The sequence below is a fragment of the Moschus berezovskii genome, chromosome 21 (genome assembly GCF_049115385.1).
Source record: "Moschus berezovskii isolate FMDL1 chromosome 21, NW_MosBer_1.0, whole genome shotgun sequence".
NCBI classification, from domain to species: Eukaryota; Metazoa; Chordata; class Mammalia; order Artiodactyla; family Moschidae; genus Moschus; species Moschus berezovskii.
In genome coordinates, this window is record NC_142480.1 from 68,037,637 (window position 1) to 68,064,524 (window position 26,888).

The following is a 26,888-nucleotide window of genomic DNA, read 5'->3' on the forward strand; positions in this document are numbered from 1 at the left end:
GTGCATACTCAGTGGAGACAGTGTTCTTTGGCAGTGCACCCTGAGCACAGAGGATTCCTTCAGGATTGTTTTGTGTTCATTCTGCTGCAGTCTAACAGGTTACATCTCTATCTTCAACAACACCACCACCTTTACCTCTACCTCTGCCAAGCCCATTAGCCCCATCACCACCACTTTCACTGCCTCTACCATCATCTCTACCTCTACCATCTCCGCCTACATCATCACCTCTACCACCACTTCCACCAATATCACCACCATCTCGACCACCTCTCCTTCCTCTACAGCCACCAACACTTCAAACCCCAGCGCTTTCACCAACATCTCCACCACCAGTACTAGTGTTTCCACTGTCACCACCACCCAAACGTTTCATCCTTTGTGAGCGCAAAGAAAACCAAGGTTCAGTAAGTTGTATGACACAAGAAATTTTTATCACTCCTGGTTAAGAAGGAGTGTAACAACCAATGTGGTGCTAGGTCAGAAATTGATGGAACTATGACAAGAGATGGTAGAGTCCAGCCCCGAGCAATGAGGATGACAAAAACAGCAACTAAATTAGGGGTGAAGGGAATACTCACTAGGGGCTTTCCAGAGGTAAGTTTCAGCAGTACAGGCCAGTAATATTTGAAAGAAAAAATGGATGTAGATACATATATTTCTGTGCTATGATGTTAAGCTGGAACTGCTTTCATCTTAGTTTCCGCTGAAGAAAATAGAATAAAATGGCAAACACCCTTATAACCCAGACTGATGTGCTAAAGCACCAATACTGAACTTGCTAAGTGATTGTAAAATCAGTTCTGCTAGCAGAAACCCTTCACCTTTCTACTGGCTATGAATGTCTACAACTAAAAGGAGAGAAAAAGAGAGCGTTCCTGTGAGGATGTTAGGGTGCTCCTCTTTATCTCGTGGCAGCAGAAAAAAGTTTTATTTCCCCCATCTCTTGCCAAGTGAGAGGGGCTTGGCACCAAGGATATCATAGATAGTATACATCTTCTGGAGTCTGGGAGAAAAGGACTTACACAGGAAACAGGTTGTATGTTCAAAAACCTGAGATGAGTGTGAGAGAGAAAGAGGTTTCTCATTTGCTTATTTGGCCAAGTTGTGTGGCTTGCTTGCAGGATCTTAGTTCCCTGACCAGGGATTGAACTTGGGGCAATAGCAGTGAGTGACCTGAGTTCTAACCACTGGACCACCAGGCAATTCCCTGACAGGTTTCAATCGGAGCAGCTTACTCCTGCAATGTGCCCCTTCCCCAGGGACTAAGCATGGTTCCACAGAGGCAACTGACATGAAGCCACTTGAAGGACACTTTACCCAAGAAGGACACCTGGAGGGGTAAAAGGACCTAGAAGAGGGTCATAATGGAGGCGGTTGGGAAGCCCGGAGAACAAAGCTCTGAAAGTGACTGCCTTGTGGATGCGTATCCTACATTACAATGTGCTCTGAGAGTTCTCCAAGTTAATACAGAATCACCCATGTCAGCAAAGCACACCTAAAACACCCAACACCAAAGCGACACCTGCAGCCAGGCAAGTAGCATGTTTTCTATCACCCTGGGCCAACACCCTGGAGGGGTCAGAAATTAGATCTTACCAAAAATATGAGGCCCCTGCCCACTCTGCAGACTCCCAAGCCTCAAGCAGGTATGAGCTCTAGCTTGGATGGAGTTCACAGAGTTGACTCCTACACAAGATTAGATATTTTAATTATTGAAACTGTTCTAGGTATGGTCAGAGGACATATCATTACAGAAACACATTCAACTGTTCTCAACAAGAGAAACGTGTGGGCAGTGAAATGTTCAGACCTAATTCTGAGCGTGGGGAACATAAGAGTCTATTACCATAGACAAAGTCAAAATAGAAAGTCTCTTCTCTCAGAAACACACTTGATAAGGAGCATAAACCAGATGGTTTCTTTCTTTTCTCTTTTTTCTTTTTTGAAAGGAATTATACAAAAGAGAATTCCTTTTTCAATCAGTACTGGAAACAGGGTACGTAGAGCTGCATGTTTTATGAATCCTGACTATCAAAAATAAATAAAAATGTAAATCAGCTAGAAGAAAGCCTGAATCATCATTTAAATCTCTCTATACAAATGGCATTACAAAATTGATCAAAGAACATGTAGTCAAAAATGCAGGAAACAAATATGATAGAGGTATGACAGGGAGTTAATAAAAACATGATATTTTACTGGACTTTGTGATACTTTTTCCAGCTCCTTTAAATGTATAATTTGTTTAGATTTATTTTCTCATTATAAACAAATATTCTCTTTTATGCCTAATTTTGTATTTATAATTTTCTATTCTGTTAATGAGAATTACAAAAATAATATGAGTTTCAGGATTTCCAAAATTTGGATCCATCCTGAATAAAAGCACTGTAGTACATGAGGTATTATATGATACATTTTCAAATAAAGAAAAGAAGTTACTATTCAATAGACGATAATGCTGAGTAAAACTTCAACCAAAGCATCTCCAACCATCTGGACTGATAAGTAGATCCTGGTCTATAGGCCTTGGCAGAGAAAACCTGCATCCAAGCAGTTGCATCTTGCATACTACAGGCCCATCCAGGCACCTGTATATGAGTTGTTATAATAATTCTTCACTCCAGCCATGCACACACCAAGCTACGATGCAATTTTGTGTGATGTTTTAATTAGAAATGAATGCTTAGATTATTTTCCTGTAAAATCAGCACTTAAAAAAATAAAGACATAGTTTATTTAAATAGATAAAAATAATTTTATTTACAAAAGATGGAGATACAGAGGGCTTATCAATTTCCCTTGACTTTTTTCTTTTCTAAACAAAATATTATTTTCTTATATTGCTGACAGTTCTTGGTCCAGTTAGAATGTCTAGCACATTGCTCTGAATCATTGGCTCAGAATCATTGAGAAGCAATCTTCTTTAGCAATGCTTGGATTGAGATAGTACAGTCTGTATACATACGACTTAAATAATGACAGAATTGGACCAAATTATCTTTCAGTTCAGTTCAGTCACTCAGTCGTGTCTAACTCTTTGCGACCCCATGAATCACAGCACGCCAGGCCTCCCTGTCCATCACCAACTCCCAGAGTTTACCCAAACTCATGTCCATAGAGTCAGTGATGCCATCTAGCCATCTCATCCTCTGTCGTTCCCTTCTCTTTCTGCCCTCAATCTTTCCCAACATCAGGTTCTTTTCCAATGAGTCAGGCCTTCGCATGAGGTGGCCAAAGTATTGGAGTTTCAGCTTCAGCATCAACCCTTCCAATGAACACCCAGGACTGGTCTCCTTTAGGATGGACTGGTTGGATCTCTTTGCAGTCCAAGGGACTCTCAAGAGTCTTCTCCAGCACCACAGTTCAAAACCATCAATTCTTTGGCGATCAGCTTTCTTCACAGTCCAACTCTTACATCCATACATGACCACTGGAAAAACTATAGCCTTGATTAGACGGACCTTTGTTGGCAAAGTAATGTCTCTGCTTTTTGATATGCTGTCTAGGTTGTCATAACTTTCCTCCCAAGGAGTAAGCGTCTTTTAATTTCATGGCTGCAATTAACCATCTGCAGTGATTTTGGAGCCCTAAAAAATAAAGTCTGACACTGTTTCCCCACCTATTTCCCATGAAGTGATGGGACCAGATGCGATGATCTTAGTTTTCTGAATGCTGAGTTTTAAGCCAACTTTTTCACTCTCCTCTTTCACTTCTTTAGGGAGATCTATTAAGAATCAGTGGTCTATCATTCCTTCTTAACATTGTTTCTGGCTATTTTCATTGTTGATCAAATAGGTATGTATTTACATTACATATTTACATTAAAGTTTGTTGAAGAAATATAGCTAGCACAGCAAACCAGTGAATTTAAAGATATTGATTTAAATGAAAGTATTAAGTAATGATGGGTAGACTTCAGGTGGTACATAGAGGGGGCAAGCAACTATGCTGGTAGTACAGGAATAGCTGAATCATGGAAAGCAGAAACAGCTGAAGTCTGCCTGGGTCTATCATGGTGATACCTTTTCTAACTTAGACATATATTAGTAAAATTTACTTTTGGGCATTACAGTGCTATGAAATTGTACACATATATGGATTCTTGTAATCACTACCACAGACAGCATACAGATTCCAAAGAATCTTCTCATGATATACCTCTGTATTTATACCCTCATCCTACCTCTAACCCCAGGAAACTACTGATCTATTTTCTATTTCTTTATTTCTTTTTCCTTTTCTAGCTGCTGCTGTTGCTAAGTCATTTCAGTCGTGTCCGACTCTGTGTGACCCCATAGACCGAAGCCCGCCAGGCTCCCCCATCCCTGGGATTCTCCAGGCAAGAACACTGGAGTGGGTTGCCATTTCCTTCTCCAAATGTGTGAAAGTGAAAAGTGAAAGTGAAGTCGCTCAGTCGTGTCCGACCCTTAGCGACCCCAGGGACTGCAGCCTACCAGGCTCCAGCATCCATGGGATTTTCTAGGCAAGAGTACTGGAGTGGCTTGCCATTGCCCACTGTATAAATAGAATAATATAGTTTGCAATATTTTGAAAATGATTTTTTTCACTTAGAAAATAAATTTTTAAATCCATTTATATTATTCTAAGTATTAGCAGTTCATTTCTTTTTATTGGTGGGTAGTTTTCCATTGTGTGGATGTACCACAGTTTGTTTAGTCAGTGGATATTGAAAGACAATTGAATTACTTCCAGCTTGGGGTGATTATCCTTTGTTTTGCAAGCAAAGTTATTTATTTCCCTTTTACTTCTTTTCCTCCTCATTGCTTGAGTGCCAAAACACCCTTATTTCTTCCATTTTTCTTTTAATCTCCCCAGTAGCTAAATATTTGGAAGACTGTCCCTTTAATCATGTCTTCTCCATTAAACTAAATCTTTTTAAGTCACTTGCCTAGTCTAACCCATTAAGTGGTAAGTACTTTGTGATTCCTTTCTTACATCTGCTTTGATCTGTTTCCTACAGTTTCTTTTTAAAGTATTTTCACAGTTATAGTGGATTTAGTCCCTCTGTCAGTGAGCTCCAGTTGAGGAGCTCACTTCTGGTGGACTCCCTCAGATCCCTGTCTGCATCCCTCCTTTGTCTCTCTAGCAGTTTATCTTATCTATCTTAACATTTCTTAAGTATTCTGCATGTTTGATTTGCTTTCAGTGAAAGAGCTGATTCCTAAAATGTAGAGGCTAAGACTGCTTCTGGTTCTCCTCTAGCAGCTCATGTAGTTTTATGCAAAAAGTTAGTAGAGGATTCAAAAAAGTATCTTTTCAACTTATAAAAACTCTTGATTCTGAGAACAGATAATCCTTTTATATCTCTACCACTCTCTGCTGTAAGAAAACTATAAACAGTTGAAAATATTGTCCCTTTAGAGTTAACAGAAGCAGAAAATATTGTGCCAGTTTGGGGAGAAAAGTAAATGGGAGGTTAGATTGGATACTGAATGCTTTGTTTTGATAAAAGCCTAGGAAAATTATTTTTACCTTTCTTCTGTCTGGACCCTAAGTTGGAAGAATCACAAAGAAACTGTTAATTTGGAGAGCAATTTTAAAAAATGAATCTTCACTAGATTTTATAAGAACTGAGATTTTGGTAACTCATTGGTATTTTTCTGTGAAGTTGCTCAGTCGTGTCTGACTCTTTGCAACCCCATGGACTGTAGCCTACCAGGCCCGCTTATACAGAGATGAAAAATCTGAAGGTGGAAGAGAAACAATTTTTATAAGTCAAAGTTTTAGAAACATCTTCCAGTCTTTCCTAGGTGATCCTTTGGACACCATTAAGGTTTGAACTGCAAAAGAATCTCTGCTCCAAACTCATTCCCCACCAAGCCCCCTGATTTGAATTCTCATTAGCTAGTCCCACCTCTTTATACATTCTATTTTTAAAAATACTTAAGTCTACACTTCTAAACTAAGATCAAAGCCAAAAATAAACCAGGAACCCACTCAGGATCAGAGAGTTTTTAAAGCTGTTACTCGCCCAAGTATCAGAAATTTAATCTTCTGAAAACTGAAAAGCTGTTAGAATCACAGATAAATTTATCAGCTTTATCCTGGGAAATTAAGCTGGCAACTTGAACTGTCCCTAGCTATATCCACCTCTTAACAGTAATTCCTGCACAGGGTTGTTTCACATCCATAGTCTAAAGCAGACCTCCTCAAAATCTAAATGCAGTTGAGCATGGATGCCTGGAATTCTCATACTGTCAGCTGATTTCAGGACAAAAAAGTAGGAAAATATTTTTTCTTTTGTGTGTGATTATATTATCTCTGATTCCAAGTTCAGCTACTACCTTGTAAATAATGTGCCTGGGACACAGTTCCTGTCTGTAGTGAATAATATTGATATTTGCCCTTTAACTGATAACTTGTTGACACCCATTCATTATAATCTCTAAGAATAAACTCATCTAGCTGGGTATGGAATGAATCCTTCCAAACCAAAACAGTGTGTTCCCAATTTCTCACCCAGTAATTTTCTCTTTCTTATGAGTTACAAGTTTAATGTGAGAAGCAGATTCAGTGTCAGTGAATTTCACAAGAGAAAAATAGCAAAAGTGATATATTCCAGTTAGCTGCTGCTTGCTGCTGCTGCTGCTGCTGCTGCTGCATCACTTCAGTCGTGTCCGACTCTGTGTGACCCCATAGAAAGAAGCCCACCAGGCTCCCCCGTCCCCGGGATTCTCCAGGCAAGAACACTGGAGTGGGTTGCCATTTCCTTCTGCTGCTTAACAGGTTCTAATTCAGAAGATTGAAAGGCAGTAATATTAACGTAGGAGATGTGGTAAAGAACCTGTCTGCAAATGCAGGTTCTATCCCTGGGTTGGGAAGGTCCCCTGGAGAAGGAAATGGCAACCCGCTCAGATATTCTTGCCTGGAGAATCCCATGGACAGAGGAGCCCAACAGGCTATAGTCCAGAGAGTTGCAAAGATTTGGACACGGCTGAAGGGACTTGGCATGCATGAATGCAGGAGATATATGGGTTCCAGATTATACATTTACAACTAGCCTCCTATTTGCATTTCCTGAGACAAAGGATAGGTAGGCTCCAGTTGAGAAATTTACTAGCCTCCTGCTTGCATTTCCTGAGACAAGAGGTAGATCGGCTCCAGCTGAGGCATTTACAGTCAGCCTCCTGTTTGCCCTCTGAAATGGAAGTAACAACAGAAACAGGGTAAATAGCCAGTGTTTCTCTCTTATACCTTAATGTAGAGACAAGATGGCGGAGGAATAGATGGACATGGAGTACATCTCTTTCCTCAAATACATCAGGAATACACCTCAGACACAGAAGCGCCTGCAGAACACCAGCTAAGAGTGAGCAGGAGTACCTGAACACCAGAAAAGAATATGTAGAACCACGCAAAACTCAATAGGATGAAGGAAGTAGGGCCAAAAGAGGAGAGTAAGTAGGACTGGACTTGCCCTTGGCAGGTGGGGGAACTGAAGCAGGGGTCTGATCCCCACATCAGGACAATTGTTTGGGACAGAGGAGAGATATTTGAGGCTGAGGGTATAACAGTCTAAACAGAAAAGAATCACACAGACAATCCTTGCCACAGCCATACATACTCCGGAGAGCAATGTGGGTCCCCTAGAAGGCACAATGGCTGGGAGCTGGAGTGTAAGGATTGTGGAGGAATCCAGGGTGTGGTCTGCTGATGACTGTGGGGAGACAGCCTGAGGGGACAGGAAATAGGAGATTGTAGTGGGAAATGCTTGTGGAGGAAAACCAGGTAGCCATGGAGGCAAAATAATACTTCTGAGTCATGTGTAGAGGGTGGAGCCATCATTGCAGCCTCTCTATATCCAGGCACCAGCACCGGACAGCTGAACAATAGAGAAACTGGCCCTTTAATCACCTAGCGCAGGGAACAGCAGAGTAGGACCCCATCCAGGGGACCCCTTTAAGTGCCTGAATGGGTGGAGCAACAGAGAAGGGCCAGCCAAATAGGCCTTCCGATCGCCAGCTGCCAGAGGCTAGAAAAAGACTCCGATAGGGCCATAGTTTCTGCGGCTGAGGCGGTCAGTGTTCTTGCACACTTGGCACCTCCAGGGTCCCCACGACCCAAGCAGCTGTGCCACCTTCATGCTCAATCCTCACTGAGGCAGAGCTGCCACAGGCTAGATAAAGCCCTAATAGCACTATATCCCCTATGAGAGCCACCAGCACTCCTGCATAGCGAGCATTGCCAGGGTCCCCATGATCTAAGCAACCGCGCCACCTCTATGCATGATCCCCATTCAAAAGAGCTGCCAGAGGCTAGAAAAAATCCTGCGTCTGTGCATGGTGGGTCGTTTCAGTCATGTCTGACTCTTGTCACCCTGTGGAATGTGGTCTGCTGGGCTTCTTTATCCATGGGATTCTCTAGCAAAAATATGGAGTGGGTTATCATGCCCTTCTTGAGCACCATATTTCCTGCTGCCCTAGCCGCCTGCTACCTTGAGTACCCAGTGCTGCCAGGGCCCCTGTGACCTAAGCAGCTGTGCCACCTCCACACCTGGCCCTCACTGGAGCAGACCCAAGGCCCCCAGGGCAGCCTCAGGAGCAAACCTCACTTGATGACTCATATGCAGAGGAGAAGATAAAACCACAATTGAAACCCAGGGGCAGTGCAGCTAAGGAAGAAGACCCAAAACCTTCCCAGCAGTTGTACAAGCTGCAGATTAAATCCACATGATCAAGCAGGCAGACTGAAGGACATTGAGAGTTTCCACAAAAGAAAACGCACTGGTTCTGACAGCTGTGGACACTGGAGACAAGTCCACACAGGAATAGGACCAGATTAGAGTCTGAGCTGCTTCCACAGCAGGTCCAGAAACCAGCCCAGTGTTGGAGGGCATCCTAGGGAGGTGAGGTGGACTGTGACTCCCAGAGAGGGAAAGGACTCTGACAGCCAAGGTTCAAAAAAACATTTATTATTCTTATATTTTGACTTGTTCTGTTGTTGCTTCTGGATTTCTTTTCCTCTTCTTTTTTTCATTTTCTTTCTTTTTCTCCCTTTCCCCCCACTCTGTTGGTGCAGCTTTTAATTTTATTAGTACTATTATATCTATTTAAGCTTTTTAAATCACACTTTTAATTTCTTTTATATACTTTTGCCTCTACGATAGCCTTTCATAGTTCTGTGGGGGTTTCCTATTTTTCTTTTGTTTTCTCCTTTTTCTTCATTTTTTTAACTTTAAAAAATTTTTAAATTTATTATAGTTTTCTCTACATTTTCTCCTTTGTTTGTCTTTCCTACTGTTGTTTTCCCATTGTAATCTTGAATATATATAAATCTTCTTTATCTACCTCTATTTAACTTTGAATTTTTATTCTTTCCTTCTTTTCCTCACATGTTTGTTAGTTTGCATTGTTTTCATTGCTTTCTATCCCAGTTGGCACCTTACTTTTTTTTTTTTTTCTAATTTGTGCTTTAGTTATTTTTGTTTTTAACATATATATCATTTTTGGTTTCCTTTGTTCACTGGGTGAAACTATTGTACTTTATTATTATTTTTTGGACTGTTCTGGTATTGTTAATTCTTGGAAGGAAAGTTATGACCAACCTAGACAGCATATTAAAAAGCAGACACATTATTTTGTCAACAAAGGTCCGTCTAGTCAAGGCTATGGATGTAGTCATGTATGGATGTGAGAGCTGGACTATAAAGAAAGCTGAGTGCCGAAGAATTGATGCTTTTGAACTGTGGTGAAGGAGAGGACTCCTGAGAGTCCTTGGACTGCAAGGAGATCCAACCTGTCATCCTAAAGGAGATCAGTCCTGGATGATCATTGGAAGGACTGATATTGAAGCTGAAACTCCAATATTTTGGCCACCTGATGCAAAGAGCTAACTCATTTTAAAAGACCCTGATGTTAGGAAAGATTGAAGGCAAGAGGAAAAGGGGAAAACAGAGGATGAGATGGTTGGATGGTATCACCGATTAATGGACATGAGTTTGGGTAAACTCTGGGAGTTGGTGATGGACAGGGAGGCCTGGCGTGCTGTGGTTCATGGGGTCACAAAGAGTCAGACACGACTGAGTGGCTGAACTGAACTGAACAGTACATGTGTGTATTCCATTATTTTAGTTATAATTTGTCTGATTTTGTAAATGTCATTTGCCTCGAGTGTGACTTTTGTTTCTCACTTTTGTGTTTGTTTTAATCCCATTTAATGTTACAACAAACCACCTATAGAATCTCTGCTCCCCAGCCAGAGATCAAGCCCTGAGCCTTTGGAGTTGAAGCACTGACTCCAAGACCCTAAACTAACAAAGCACTCCTAACCCTAGGGAGTATTAATTAGTGAGAACTTCAATTCAGTTCAGTCGCTCAGTTGTGTCCGACTATTTGCGACCCCATGAATCACAGCACTTCAGGCCTCCCTGTCCATCACCAACTCCTGGAGTTCACTCAAACTCATGCCCATAGAGTCGGTGATGCCATCCAGCCATCTCATTCTCTGTCGTCCCCTTCTCCTCCCAACCCCAACATTTCCGAGCATCAGAATCTTTTCCAGTGAGTCAACTCGTCTCATGAGGTGGCCAAAATATTGGAACTTCAGCTTTAGCATCAGTCCGTCCAATGAACACCCAGGATTGATCTCCTTTAGAATGGATGGTTGGATCTCCTTGCAGTCCAAGGGACTCTCAAGAGTCTTCTCCAGCACCACAGTTCAAAAGCATCAGTTCTTTGGCGAGCAGCTTTCTTCACAGTCCAAATCTCATATCCATACATGACCACTGGAAAAACCATAGCCTTGACTAGATGGACCTTTGTTGGCAAAGTAATGTCTCTGCTTTTTAATATACTATCTAGGTTGGTCATAACTTTCCTTCCAAGGAGTAAGCGTCTTTTAATATCATGGCTGCAATCAGCATCCGCAGTGATTTTGGAGCCCAAAAAAATGAAGTCTGAAACTGTTTCCACTGTTTCTCTATCTATTTCCCAAGAAGTGATGGGACCAGATGCCATGATCTTAGTTTTCTGAATGTTGAGCTTCAAGCCAACATTTTCACTCTCCTCTTGCACTTTCATCAAGAGGCTTTTGAGTTCCTCTTCACTTTCTGCCATAAGGGTGGTGTCATCTGCATATCTGAGGTTATTGATATTTTTCCCAGCAATCTTGATTCCAGCTTGTGCTTCTTCCAGCCCAGCGTTCCTCATGATGTACTCTGCATATAAGTTAAATAAGCAAGGTGACAATATACAGCCTTGATGCACTCCTTTTCCTATTTGAAACCAGTCTGTTGTTCCATGTCCAGTTCTGACTGTTGCTTCCTGACCTGCATACAGCTTTCTCAAGAGGCAGGTCAGGTGGTCTGGTATTCCCATCTCTTTCAGAATTTTCTGCAGCTTATTGTGATCCACACAGTCAAAAGCTTTGGCATAGTCAATGAAGCAGAAATAGATGGTTTTCTGGAACTCTCTTGCTTTTTCCATGATCCAGCGGATATTGGCAATTTGATCTCTGGTGCCTCTGCCTTTTCAAAAACCATCTTGACCATTTGGAAATTCACGGTTCACATATTGCTGAAGCCTGTCTTGGAGAATTTTGAGCATGACTTTACTAGCATGTGAGATGACTGCAATTGTGCGATAGTTTGAGCATTCTTTGGCATTGCCTTTCTTTGGGATTGGAATGAAGACTGACCTCTTCCAGTCCTGTGGCCACTGCTGAGTTTTCCAAATTTGCTGGCATACTGAGTGCAGCACTTTCACAGCATCATCTTTCAGGATTTGCAATAGCTCAACTGGAATTTCATCACATCCACTAGCTTTGTTCGTAGTGATGCTTTCTAAGGCCCACTTGACTTCGCATTCCAAGATTTGTTTCTAGGTGAGTGATCACACCATCGTGATTATTTTGGTCATGAAGATATTTTTTGTACAGTTTCTGTGTATTCTTGCCACCTCTTCTTAATATATTCTGCTTCTGTTACGTCCACACCATTTCTGCTCTTTATTGAACCCATCTTTGCATGAATTGTTCCCTTGGTATCTCTAATTTTCTTGAAGAGATCTCTTGTCTTTCCTGTTCTGTTGTTTTCCTCTATTTCTTTGCATTGATCGCTGAGGAAGGCTTTCTTATCTCTCCTTGCTATTCTTTGAAACTCTGCATTCAGATGCTTATATCTTTTCTTTTCTCCTTTGCTTTTTGCTTCTCTTCTTTTCACAGCTATTTGTCAGGCCTCCTCAGACAGCCATTTTTCTTTTTTGCATTTCTTTTCCATGGGAATGGTCTCGGTCCCTGTCTCCTGTACAATGTCACGAACCTCCGTCCTTAGTTCATCAGGCACTCTATCTATCAGATCTAGTCCTTTAAATCTACTTCTCATTTCCACTGTATAATCATAAGGGATTTGATTTAGGTCTATCTGAATGGTCTAGTGATTTTCCCTACTTTCTTTTTTTATTATTATTATTTTTTTTTATTGGAGGCTAATTATTTTACAATATTATATTGGTTGGTTTTGCCATACATTGACATTAATCCGCCCTGGGTGTACATGAGTTCCCCCTCCCGAACCCCCCTCCCACCTCCCTCTTCCCCTTATCCTCCCTCTGGGTCATCCCCGCATACCAGCCCCGAGCATCCTGTAATGTGCCTCGACCCTGAACTGGCGATTCGTTTCACATATAATAATATACATGTTTCAATGCCATTCTCCCAAACCATCCCACCCTCACCCTCTCCCACAGAGTCCCAAAGACTGTTTTATACATCTGTGTCTCTTTTGCTGTCTCCCTACTTTCTTCAATTTAAGTCTGAATTTGGCAATAAGGAGTTCATGATCCTCTGCTTTTAGGTAGGGCTGAATATTAGCTGCAGACATTTGATTCCAATTTAATTATCTTTTCCAAGTGCAGCTTGGGTTTGACAGGCAACAGGAAAGGCAAGTTAATCACAGGCATCTACTCATTAACATATTCTTCCCCTAATAACCGTGGTACTACCACGGCAGCTGTGCTCACCCCACAGGTGCAGCACCAAGATGGGGCTCCGGAGGGGCTTCAGGAGGGGACTTGGTTGCCTGGGGCGGGGGGGAGATGGAGCTCATTCAGAACGCTTCTCAGGGTCAAGGGCAATGCGCAGGAATACAGAGACTTACATCTGCCAGACTTGAAGAGGAAGTTGTTCCCAGTGATCCTTAGGAGGATGGGGAGGACTTCAGGCCCACCCCCACCTATATTTGCAACCCTGGGGAGCCCACTTGCCCCTGTTCTCCTGGTGCTGAGGAAAGCCAGTCTCATCAGTTGTCTCTGCTCCTCCTTTGATCTCACGGTTAAAAATCTTTTGATTAAAACACACACAAACAGAGACACCAGACACACACGCTTTAAAATAGTTTGAAGATAGAGAAAAGAAACTAGTGGTTTCCACTGAGGAGAGAGGAGAGGGGAGGAGCGAGATGGGGGTGTGGGGTTAAGGGGTAGGAACGACTGTACTGTCTGTGCTAGGGCGCTTCCGCTGTGTCCCACTCTGTGACCCCATGGACTGTAGCACGCCAGGATCTTCTGTCCATGGGATTCTCCAGGCAAGAACACTGGAGTGGGTTGCCCTGCCCTCCTCCAGGGGATCTTCCCAACCCAGAGATCTAACCGGCCTCAATTACGACCACTGCATGGCAGGTGAGTTCTTTATCACTAGCACCAGCTGGGAAGCCCCTGTGGAAACTACTATGTATAAAATAAAATAAATTACAAGTATTTACTGAACAACACAGGAAATATAGCCAACATTTTGTAATAACGTTTGCTGCTAAGTCACTTCAGTCGTGTCCGACTCTGTGCGACCCCATAGATGGCAGCCCACCTGGCTGGCCCATCCCTGGGACTCTCCAGGCAAGAACACTGGAGTGGACTGCCATTTCCTTCTCCAATGCAGGAAAGTGAAAAGTGAAAGTGAAGTCGCTCAGTTGTGCCCGACTCTTAGCCACCCCATGGACCACCCTACCAAGCTCCTCCATCCATTGGATTTTCCAGGCAAGAGTACTGGAGTGGGGTGCCATCGCCTTCTTAATAGAGTACAATTTATTAATATATTCATTCACTATGTTGTACACCTGAAACTAAATTAAATTATACTTCAATTTAAAAAAATCTTCATGTCTGGCTTTTCCCTACATGTTTGGTGATTCCTGGGGACCCCTGTTACCTCTTACCTTTTCCTCTTGGCTACTACAACTAGCCTTCTAACTCCTTTTCATCTCACTTTCTGGTCATCAATTCAACGCCTCATCCTGAAAGTCTTCCTTTCAGTGCCTCACTCCTGTCTCTTGATTTGATACTCCTTTTAAAAGGAGTATCTGGGATTTCCCTGATGGTCCAGTGGTTAAGACTCTGCGCTTCCACTGCAGGGGACACGGGTTTGACCCCTGCTTGGCCCTACCTGACCTTCCTGAGCTCATCTGCCATTACCCCACACCCCACACTTGTGGGTTGCACAGGGGTCCTGTCATTTGGCAACAAGCTACTTGAAGGTAGGATGTTTTGATTTACTCATCTTTTTCTCCTGCAGGATGCTGGCACAGCTCAGGGAGCAAAGAATGCTCTGAAGCCCACTGGTTGAATGAAGGAGTGGATGAACAAACTGCTGGGGTGTTTGTCCACTGCACGAGAATTTAGGAGTCAAAAAAAGAGAGTGGATCCCAGGCTTCTCCCTAGGCCCATGGTTATTGTGAGAAACCCAAACCTCTTCCGGAGAAGGCAATGGCAACCCACTCTAGTACTCTTGACTGGAAAATCCCATGGACTGAGGAGCCCGGTAGGCTGCAGTCCATGGGGTTGCTAGGAGTCAGACACGACTGAGCAACTTCACTTTCACTTTTCACTTTCATGCATTGGAGAAGGAAATGACAACCCACTCCAGTGTTCTTGCCTGGAGAATCCCAGAGACAGGGTAGTCTGGTGGGCTGCCGTCAATGCGGTTGCATAGAGTTGGATACGACTGAAGCGACTTAGCAGCAGCAGCAGCAAACCTCTTCATTAGCCATGTTACCTTTTAAACACAATCGCAATGGTTTGCCATAGTTTAGGAAAAGAAAGATATTCTAAGCTTTTGTAAGTATTGTTTAAAGTCATCCTGTCTGTCAAAACAGAAGCATATTCAGTTACCTTAATAATTCCTGGTTTTGGACCAGTTAAATCAACTGTGATAGTTTCATATAATAAAATGTTTACACAATTGTTTTAAAAAATGAGGAAGTATCTGTATAAACATATGGAAAGATCTCCCAAATTTTATTTTTAATGAACAAAAAGGAACCATGTGATGTGAATGAATGACAGTTTGTGTTAAAATGAGTAGATGTAAATATACTTCTATTCATAATAATAAATAATTTGAAGAAGAATATAAATACAGCTAGAAGACTTCCATTTGAAATGACCTCTAAGAGCAGAGGTCACATTTACTTTATACTTTACTGTGATGTTTTGACTTCTTTTTCTATGATAAATGTATTTTACTTTTATGATAATTTTGAAAACTATTTTTAAAGATTCTCTTCTTAGTGAATAGTATGTAAATAGAATGTAGTTATCACCCCACTAGAATCTGTGTAGGTCACAGTGTCCTATCTGACATTGTGACAAGGTGGACTTTGGTTGTTGATGAAGAAATGGCTATGTCTTCTGTATTTATTTTCCGTGGCTGCTCTAACAAACTACCACACACTTGATGGCTTATAGTAGCAGAAGTTTATTCCTCATAGTCCTTGAGGCCAGAAACACATAATTGATTTCACTCTTATAAAACCAAGCAGGTAACCTTCCCTCCTGCGACTCTGGGAAGACTCTCCCCCAGATTCTGGTAGCTGTTGGCAACCCTTGGCTTGCACTGCATTACTCCAATGTCTACCTCCCTTTCCACATCACCTTCTCCTCTTCTGTCTGTACTTAACTCTCCCTGTTTCCCCTCTTCTAAAAACATATGCAACTGAACTTAGGGCCCACTCCATAATCTAAGATAATTTTCTCATCTCTTGATTACATCTCCAAAGACCCTTTTTTCAAAAAAGCCAATTATATACCAGTTACAAGGATTAGGATGTGGATATCTTTGGTGAGGGCAGCCATTTTTCAGCCTACCACATCTTCTGTTTGCTACAGGACAGGTCCAAAGGCATGCACAAGGTCATTCATGACTTCCACAAATATTTAAATGCCTGCTCTATCCGGAAACTACAAAAACTGGAACCATGGACTTCAAGAAGTTTGGAGATCATCATACAAGGGAGTGAGCACAAGTGAACTTTCATAAACTAGCATCCCCCCACAAAGTTCCTGGAAAGGGGCAGCTTCTAACTCTAGAGGGACCAGGAAAAAGACATCTGATTGAATGAAGGCCACCGCCCCTGCTTCCAGCACAATAGAAGGTGACCAGGGACTTTTCAGTCATCTAGCAAAGGAAGGTGCAAGAGCTCATCTTGGTTCTTCTGGCGATAGTCAGTCATTTCCAACCTAAAGGGGCTTCATGTACACAATCATTATTAAAGGGAGCCAGCTACACGCTGGCTTCCCTGTACACCTTCCCATCCTGCAGGGGCTGATTGATGCCAAGGTCTAAAAGCCACAAATACTCGGAGCTCATGTAAGTATGGGATTTTTATTTCATCTAAATAATCACTGTACTCTTTGGTGGGGGAAAAAAAAATGAGAGTTCCGAACAGGGTCTTATATCTCTAGCAACAGTTTGCTATAAATAACAGTGCCCTGTTATTTTATTTATGATTAATAGCCCAACATTCTCACAAAAACATTGCCCTTGCTGGTATCTGGATTTCTTATTTGCAGTGGGCCTGTATGATTCCACAAACTTTCTCTGAATGCAAATTGGGTACACAGTACTTTAAACAAAAGAAATGTTTCCTCCTACATACATAGGCTATGGGATCAGAGCTGCAGTATTCATGGCCATAATTTTCTTATTGCTGGTCAAATATTTAACTTTCATCTTCATTAATTATGCCACCTGAAGATTTACTCTGGGATTCTGTCATTTGCACTCTGCACTCCTTCCCATACCCACTCAATGTGAAAACCAGGAAATTGATGCTAATGTGTATGACTACTAACGATGCAACTCCACTGGGCTTGGCATGTCTCACTATTTTTTTAAAAAATATTTATTTATTTGGCTGTGCTGGGGCTTAGCTGAGGCATGTGGGATCTTTGTTCCCTGACCAGGGATTGAACCCAGGCCCCCTGTATTGGGAGCATGGAGTCTAAGCCACTGGACTATAAATGAAGTCCCAATATATCTCATTCTTTACTGCACCTTGGGAGGTAGGTATTATTCTTCCCATTCTGCAGTTGAGGAAAGTAAGGTGCAGATCTATTCAGTAGATTGTCAAGTTCAGAGAGTGAATCAGTGGAAAATGTAGGATGGAGTTGAATTTCAATTCAGTTCTAACTTGAAGGCCCAGTTTCTCAATCATTACCCCTACTGCTCCATCATCGATGGTCACAAGAACCCACGGGCAATGAGATTCCCATTCTGTAATAAGAAATAAGGAAACTGAGATCCAGAGAAAATAACCTGTTCCTCACTCTTTGAGTGGAGGAGCCTGATCACCTCACTTTACAGAAGGAAGTGTTTCTTCTGTTTCTTCCAAGACAGAAAATATGCCTAATACTTAGTGAATAATTATAACTATAACATCAAGTGCATAATTTTAGGAAGTTTTTATTGTCCTTAGGGCTACTTCCAACAAAACCCTGGAAGTATAGTATAACTGGAGAATTATGAGTATTTTGTGGCAAAAGTTGACATAATATATGCATCCTATAGGTGTTAGGTTAACACTGATTAAATACAGTCAGCCTTCTCATATCTACAGATGCAGAACTCACAGATATGGAGGGCCAGCTGTAACTGACTTGAGCACTCATCAAGTTTGGTATCCATTCAGTTCAATTCAGTTAAGTTCAGTCGCTCAGTCATGTCCGACTCTTTGCTACCCCATGAATCACAGCACACCAGGCCTCCCTGTCCATCCATGGGGGTCCTAAAACCAATCCTCTGCATGTATCGAGAGATGATTATACTAATAAAGCATTAAGTACCACAGGATGGAGGAGCAGTGAACCTTTGTCAACAGCAGGGTCTGGTAACCATGGAAACAAAGGTGGCTATCAATCCATTCACATTATTCCCTGATCACATGCTGAGTGCTGCTTCTCTGAAACAGAATCAGATTACTGGCTTCTCTTTACCTGCCTGTGAGTAGGATGTTTTTAACATTCAAATAGGAAATGACATATCTATGATCTCCAAGGAAATGGAATTTGGAAAAGAAAAGGTGCTTCCACATAGGATTCCGGAAGTGAATTACATCAAGAACAAGACTTTCCGCATTAGATAAGCAGTCACTTTCCCAGAGATCTGAAGGGGTGAGCAAGTATAATGGGCACTTGATTTATAGAAGGTCGTTTGGGGGTTACAGGTAGTCATAGTGAAAGCCTGGAATAGGCAGAGGGGTACAAGCTGAAGGCTTTTGATTGTGAATTTCCACATTATAAGTGCAGCAAAGATAAAGGGTTGGAGGGAACCTCTGCTCTTAAGGACACATCCTATGAAGTAGGAATACTCTGAACTACCTTCTCTCCACAGGCACACCAAAATTACAACTATGTACAAAGCAACTATCCATGAGAATAACATTATGGTTAGCAGAAAAGATTTTCCATTGCTAAAGATATAAAGAAGGAACCACACTGAGATGAAGAGGAGAGGTAGTGATGCATATCATCAAGACCTACACCCCTGGGTCAGTGACCCACAAGTGGGAGGAATGTCATAATGGTGATAGAGATCCTGTCCAAAGAGCAAGGAGTCTGAACCCCATATCAGGCTCCCTAGATCAAGAGCCCTGCACTGGGAAGATGAGCACCTAGGATATCTGGCTTTGAAAACCAGCTGGGCTTATGTTTAGAGCTTATGTTAGTGAGAGGGCTATAGAAAACAAATACTCTGCTCTTAAAGAGAACCTGCAAATTCCCAAACACACCCCAAGTCCCAAAACAAAGACAGTAGTTTGAAGGCAGCCTGAGTCAGACCCATTTGCTGATCTTGGAGAGCCTCCTGGGGGGAGAGGTGCTGGCAGCAGCCATTTTGGGGAGCTCATTCTTCCACAATAATATTATCACTGGCAAGTATCATTTGGGAATCTTCCCTCAAGTGCCAAGGGCTTAGCTGCCAACTATCAGGCTGCACCAGCCCCAACAACCCCCTGATCATGCAGGAAGTCACACAGATAACCCAGTCACACACCCCAGTGTGCCAACACGAGCCTATGCCCCTCACCCGGGTCAAATAGACAGCCATTTGGAGACACTGCCTTGCTTGCCACAGGTCAACTAATGCCCTTGCTGCCCTGGGCCACACAGCCAACTAAATGGGAAGTCTATTGCACTCTTCCACCACATGAGGCACAGCTTCACTGTCAACCAGGCAAGTAGTAAGCCCTATCTACTAGTGTGCCTATAGTAGTCAGCCCTGCCACAGCAAAAGGGGTCATGCAGCCCACATAGGGAGCACCTCAGAACATACAGTTTTTGTGACCAGAGAGGAGCAAGCCCCATAGCATGTTTCCTACATAAGAAAGAAAGAAAGAAAGTGAAGTCGCTCAGTCGTGTCTGACTCTTTGCGACCCCATGGAGTCTACCAGGCTCCTCCGTCCATGGGATTTTCCAGGCAAGAGTACTGGAGTGTGTTTCCATTTCCTTCTCCAGGGGATCTTCCCGACCCAGGGATTGAACCCAGGTCTCCCGCATTGCAGGCAGACGCTTTACCATCTGAGCCACCAGGGAAGTTCAAACATAAATTCCTACATAAGCCACTTATCAAAAATTGGGAAACACAACTTGCCAACCTAACATGTAGAAGTAAACACAGAAAACTGGGCAAAATCAGGAGACAAAACTTTAGAAAGAAGAACTAGACATAAGAAATTTACTTGTTAAGGGTTCAAGATAATGATCATAAAGATACTCAATAAACTCAGGAGAAAAAAAAAAAAAACAGATGAACACAGTGAGAATGTCAACAAAAAGTTAGAAAATAAAAGACCTAAACAGTACTGAAGAATATTATAAATGATAGAAAAATACCCTAGAAGGGATCAACAGCAGATTAGAGGAGAAGGAAGAATTCATCAGCAAACAGGAAGACAGAGTAGTGGAAATCACCCAAGATGAACAGAAAAAAAGACTTCTGGAACAATATCAAGCATGTTAACATTCACATTACAGGGGTCCTAGAAGGAGAGGAGAAAAAGAAGGAGGCTGAGAACTTATTTGAAGAAATAATAGTTGAAAACTTTTCTAACCCAAGGAAGGAAATAGACATTTAAGTCCAGGAAGCACAGAAAGTTCACAAAAAAGATAAACCAAAAAAGTTCATATCAATACACATCAGAAGTAAAATGGCTAAAATTAAAGATAAAGAGAGAAACTCAAAACCAGCAAGAGAAGAGTAATTAGTTACATACAAAGGAACTTCCCTAAGAATATCACATGACTTCTCAGCATAAACTTTGCAGGCAAAAGGAGAGTGGCATGATATATTCAAAGTGATGAAAGGAAAAAACCTACAACCAAGAATACTCTACCTAGCAAAGTTACCATTCAGATTTGAAAGAGAACTAAAGATAAGCAAAAGCCAAACAAGTTCAGCACCACTAAATTGAATCTACAAGAAATGATTAAGGGACTTCTCTCAGTAGAAAAGAAAAACTTACAACTAGAAATATGTCCATAGGATTTTCCAAGCAAGAATACTACTAGAGTGGTTTGCCATTTCCTACTTCACGGGATCTTCCCCATCCAGGGACTGAACTGGCGTCTCTTATGTCTCCTGCATTGGCAGGAGAATTCTTCACCACTGAAAGACATGGGAATACCAGACCACCTGACCTGCCTCTTGAGAAACCTGTATGCAGGTCAGGAAGCAACAGTTAGAACTGGTCATGGAACAACAGACTGGTTCCAAAGAGTAAAAGGAGTACATCAAGGTTGTATATTGTCACCTTGCTTATTTAACTTATATGCAGAGTACATCATGAGGAACGCTGGGCTGGAAGAAGCACAAGCTGGAATCAAGATTGCTGGGAGAAATATCAATAACCTCAGATATGCAGATGACACCACCCTTATGGCAGAAAGTGAAGAGGAACTCAAAAGCATCTTGATGAAAGTGAAAGAGGAGAGTGAAAAGTTTGACTTGAAGGTCAACATTCAGAAAACAAAGATCATGGCATCTGGTCCCATCACTTCATGGGAAATACATGGGGAAACAGTGGAAACAGTGTCAGACTTTATTTTTTTAAGCTCCAAAATCACTGCAGATGCTGATTGCAGCCAGGAAATTAAAAGACGCTTACTCCTTGGAAGGAAAGTTATGACCAAGCTAGATAGCGTATTAAAAAGCAGAGACATTACTTTGCCAACCAAGGTCTGTCTAGTCAAGGGTATGGTTTTTCCCGTGGTCATGTATGGATGTGAGAGTTGGACTGTGAAGAAAGCTGATCGCCGAAGAATTGATGCTTTTGAACTGTGGTGCTGGAGAAGACTCTTGAGAGTCCCTTGGACTACAAGGAGATCTAACCAGTCCATTCTAAAGGAGATCAATCCTGGGTGTTCATTGGAAGGACTGATGCTAAAGCTGAAACTCCAATACGTTGGCCACCTCATGCGACGAGTTGACTCACTGGAAAAGAGTCTGATGCTTGGAGGGATTGGGGGTGGGAGGAGACGGGGACGACAGAGAATGAGATGGCTGGATGGCATCACCGACTCGATGGACATGAGTTTGAGTGAACTCCGGGAGTTGGTGATGGACAGGGAGGCCTGGCGTGCTGTGATTCATGGGGTCGCAAAGAGTCGGACACGACTGAGCGACTGAACTGAACTGAGTGCCACTTGGGAAGCCCCACCACTAGACTGAATCTACAAGAAATGTTAAAAGGACTTCTCTAAGCAGGAAAGAAAAGCTTACAACCATAAATGTGAAAAATTATTAAAGAAATCTCACTGGGAAAGGAAAATACATAGTTTTTAAAAGCTAAAGAAAACTAACAGTACTAGTAAAATCTGTATCCACAAAACAAAAAGAGGTACAATAGTATGCTGAAAACATTAAGTTAAAGAGGGATTTCATGGGGTCACAAAGAGTCAGACATGACTGAGCTACTGAACTGAACTGAAAGGGGGATTGGAGTAAAACTGTTGAATGCTTTCAAACTTAAAAGATCATCAATTTAAAATAATCACATATATATGTAGGCTGTTACAGATGAACGTCATGATAACCACAAACCAAACACCTGTAATAGAAACACACACAGATGAAAGAAAGGAATCCAAACATAACCCTACAGAAAGTCATTGAATCACAAGGCAAGAGAGCAAAAGAAGAAAGGAATAAAAGTAACTACATCAACTAGGAAACAATTAATGAAATGGCAATAAGTACATACCTGTCTGTAACTTATCCAAATGTAAATGGATTAAATGCTCTAGTCAAAAGACATAGATTATTGTATTTTTAAAATAAGATGCTGTCTACATGAGACTCACTTTAGATCTAAAGACACACATAGACTGAAAGTGAAAGGGTGGAAAAAGATATACAATGCAAATGGAAACACAAACACACAGAGAAAAACTGGGGTAGCATTACTTATATCAGACAAAACAGACTTTAAAACAAAGACTATGATTGGTTCAAAGTGGCAGAGTAGAAGGATGTGCACTCACTTCTTATGAGAGCACAAAAATCAATTAACTGCTGAACAAGCACCAACAGAAAGACACTGGAACCCACCAAAAAAGATATCCCACATCCAAAGACAAAGGAGAAGCTACAGTGAGACAATAGGAATGGTGCAATCACACTAAAATCAGATTCCATAACCACTGGGTAGACAACCAGCAAAATGGAGAACATTTACACCACAGAAGTTCTCCCTGGAGTGAACATTCTGAGCCCCACATCAGGCTTCTCATCTTGAATATCTGGCAACAAGAGTAGGAATCCCCAGAGAATCTGACTTTGAAGGCCAGTAGGATTTGATTGCAGGACTTCAATAAGACTGGGAGAAACGGAGACTCCAATCTTGGAGGGCACACACAGAGCTTTATGCAACCCAGAGGAAAGGAGCAGTGACAAACAGGAGACTGAACCAAACCTACCTGCTAGTTCTGGAGCAACTTCTGAAGAGGCAGAGGGGTGTGTGTGTGTGTGTGTGTGTGTGTGTGTGTGTGTGTGTGTGTGAATATGGTTCATTGTGGGGCCAAGAGCAATGGAAGCAGAAGTTCTGGGATGTACTCATTGGTGTAAGCCCTCCCAGAAGCCATTAGCCTGTAGGTCCCAGTGCTGTATTATCTCAGGCCAAACAACTAACAGGGAGGGAACACAGCCTCAACCATCAGCAGACAAGCAGATTAAAGTTTTACTGAATATAACCTTACCCACCAGAGCATGATCTAGTTCTAACTACCACCAGCCCCTCCAATCAGGAAGTTTGCATGAGCTTCTTAGATAGTCTTATTCACCACAGAGAAGACAATAGAAATAAGAAGAGCTAAAACCCTGCAGCCTGCAGAATGAAAACAACAATCACTGAACATCAGACAAAATGACTCTTCAGAGGATTATGTCCCAGATGAAGTAACACTCTTATTCAAATTTGACAGAGAAATCAAAAGTTTTACAACAAGCAAAAGTTAAGTGAAATCAGCAGCACCAGATCAAATTTAAATGCTTAAGGAACTCCTCTAAGTGGTGAAGCCGCTAGCAACTCAAACAAACTTGTACATATAAACACTACTATATCAAAACCTCATGGGAATAGCAAACCTAAAAACTGCAATAGATACACACACAAAAGAAAAAATCAACCCAAACCCAACACTACAGATGATCATCAAACCCAAAGAGAAAAGAAAGAAAAAAGACCCACAAAGCAAAACCCAAAACAATTAAGAAAATGGCAATAGGGATACACACATTGATAATTACCTTAAATGTAGACAGATCAAATGTGCCAACCGAAAGACATAGACTGAATGAGTGGATGCATAACCCATATATACGCTGTCTACAAAAGACCCACCTCAAACCTAGGAACACATACAGACTGAAAGTCTGGGGATGAAAGAATATACTCCATGCAAATGGAAATCAAAAGAAAGTTGGAATAGCAATACTCATATCAGACAAAATAGATTTTAAAATAAAGACTGTTCCAGGAGACTAAGAAGGGCACTGCATAATGATCAAAGCCTCAAGCCAAGAAGACATAATGGTTATAAATATATAAGCACCCAACATATCCACACCTCAGTACATAAGGCAAATACTAACAGTCATAAAGGGAAAGATCAACAGTAACACAATTACAAAGGTGGACTTTACCGTTTCACTTTTATTAATGGACAGATCAATCCAGACAGAAAATCAATAAGGAAACACAGGCCTTCAATGACACGTTAGACCAGATAAACTTAGTTGATATTTATAGAGCAATCCAGCCAAAAGCTCCAGAATACACACTCTTCTCAAATGCACACAGTATATTCTCCAGGACTGACCACATGTTGGGCAAAAAGAAGAGTCTTGGTAAACTTAAGAAAACTTAAGTTATCAAGAATGGAAGTCATCAAGCATCTTTTCTGATCACAATGCTATGAAATTACAAATAAACTATAAGAAAAAACTATAAAAACACAAACACATGAAGGCTAAACAATATGCTACTATACAAGAAATGAATCGCTGAAAAAAATCAGAGGAAATTAAAAAATAATGAGAGACACATGAAGATGAAAGCAGAAGGTTTCAAACCTATGGGATGCACCAAAAGCAGTTCTAATAAAGACGTTTATAGCTATGCAATATTCAGTTCAGTTCAGTTCAGTCGCTCAGTCGTGTCCGACTCTTTGCAACCCCATGAATCAAAGCACGCCAGGCCTCCCTGTTCATCACCAACTCCCGGAGTTCACTCAAGATCATGTCCATAGAGTCGGTGATGCCATCCAGCCATCTCATTCTCTGTCATCCCCATCTCCTCCCGGCCCCAATCCCTCCCAGCATCAGAGTCTTTTCCAGTGAGTCAACACGTTGCATGAGGTGGCCAAAGTATTGGAGTTTCAGCTTTAGCATCAGTCCTTCCAATGAACACCCAGGATTGATCTCCTTTAGAATGGACTGGTTGGATCTCCTTGCAGTCCAAGGGACTCCCAAGAGTCTTCTCCAGAACCACAGTTCAAAACCATCAATTCTTCAGCGATCAGCTTTCTTCACAGTCCAACTCTCACATCCATACATGACCATGGGAAAAACCATAGACTTGACTAGACGGACCTTTGTTGGCAAAGTAATGTCTCTGCTTTTTAATATGCTATCTAGGTTGGTCACAACTTTCCTTCCAAGGAGTAAGCGTCTTTTAATTTCCTGGCTGCAATCAGCATCTGCAGTGATTTTGGAGCTTAAAAAAATAAAGTCTGACACTGTTTCCACTGTTTCCCCATGTATTTCCCATGAAGTGATAGGACCAGATGCCATGATCTTTGTTTTCTGAATGTTGAGCTTCAAGTCAAACTTTTCACTCTCCTCTTTCACTTTCATCAAGAGGCTTTTGAGTTCCTCTTCACTTTCTGCCATAATGGAGTAGCTATCATGGTCAACAAAAGAGTCCGAAATGCAGTACTTGGATGCAATCTCAAAAACGACAGAATGATCTCTGTTCGTTTCCACGGCAAACCATTCAATATTACAGTAATCCAAGTCTATGCCCCAACCGGTAATGCTGAAGAAGCCGAAGTTGAACGGTTCTATGAAGACCTTTTAGAACTAACACCCAAAAATGATGTCCTTTTCATTATAGGGGACTGGAATGCAAAAGTAGGATGTCAAGAAACACCTGGAGGAACAGGCAAATTTGGCCTTGGAGCATGGAATGAAGCAGGGCAAAGGCTAATAGAGTTTTGCCAAGAGAACGCACTGGTCATAGCAAACACCCTCTTCCAACAACACAAGAGAAGACTCTACACATGGACATCACCAGATGGTCAACACCGAAATCAGATTGATTATATTCTTTGCAGCCAAAGATGGAGAAGCTCTATACAGCTAGCAAAAACAAGACGAGGAGCTGACTGTGGCTCAGATCATGAACTCCTTATTGCCAAATTCAGACTAAAATTGAAGAAAGTAAGAAAAACCACTAGACCTTTCAGATATGACCTAAATCAAATCCCTTATGATTATACAGTGGAAGTGAGAAATAGATTTAAGGGACTAGATCTGATAGATAGAGTGCCTGATGAACTATGGAGGGAGTTTCATGACATTGTACAGGAGACAGGGACCAAGATCATCCCTATGGAAAAGAAATGCAAAGAAGCAAAATGGCTGTCTGAGGAGGAGTTACAAATAGCTGTGAAAAGAAGAGAAGCGAAAAGCAAAGGAGAAAAGGAAAGATATCAGCATCTGAATGCAGAGTTTCAAAGAATAGCAAGGAGAGATAAGAAAGCCTTCCTCAGTGATCAATGCAAAGAAACAGAGGAAAACAACAGAATAGGAAAAACAAGAGATCTTTTCAAGAAAATTAAAGATATCAAGGGAATATTTCATGCAAAGATGGGCTCGATAAAGGACAGAAATGGTATGGACCTAACAGAAGCAGAAGATATTAAGAAGAGGTTGCAAGAATACACAGAAGAACTGTACAAAAAAGATCTTCACGACCAAAATAATCACAATGGAGTGATCACTCACCTGGAGCCAGACATCTTGGAATGTGAAGTCAAGTGGACCTTACAGAGCATCACTACGAACAAAGCTAGTGGAGGTGATGGAATTCCAGTGGAGCT